The 210-nt window shown below is 41.0% G+C and overlaps 2 protein-coding genes across 2 annotated transcripts in view; one reads left to right on the forward strand and one right to left on the reverse strand.

Annotated features, from left to right (window-relative positions):
• Positions 1-210, reverse strand: part of T265_05695 (hypothetical protein) — a gene marked incomplete at both ends in the record, with an annotated part of 39525 nt that overhangs the window by 26729 nt on the left and 12586 nt on the right. The window lies entirely within an intron of this gene.
• Positions 1-210, forward strand: part of T265_05696 (hypothetical protein) — a gene marked incomplete at both ends in the record, with an annotated part of 22076 nt that overhangs the window by 996 nt on the left and 20870 nt on the right. The window lies entirely within an intron of this gene.

Genomic DNA, 210 nt, shown 5'->3' on the forward strand with positions numbered 1-210 from the left:
CAATTTCAGCTGAGGATTTGAAATCAATCCTTCAACAACAACAAGCGCAATTTGAACAATCGCAATTGCGACTTATCCAGTCTCTCACTCAAGTCATCAATCTCCAAACTTCAGGTTTCATCTCAAGTGGTAGTTCACTATCCTTTGCGGATTCCGTTGCTGCAACTATAACTGAATTTCACTATGAGCCAGCATCTGGTCTCAACTTTG

The sequence above is a fragment of the Opisthorchis viverrini genome (genome assembly GCF_000715545.1).
Source record: "Opisthorchis viverrini unplaced genomic scaffold opera_v5_108, whole genome shotgun sequence".
Lineage (NCBI taxonomy): Eukaryota > Metazoa > Platyhelminthes > Trematoda > Opisthorchiida > Opisthorchiidae > Opisthorchis > Opisthorchis viverrini.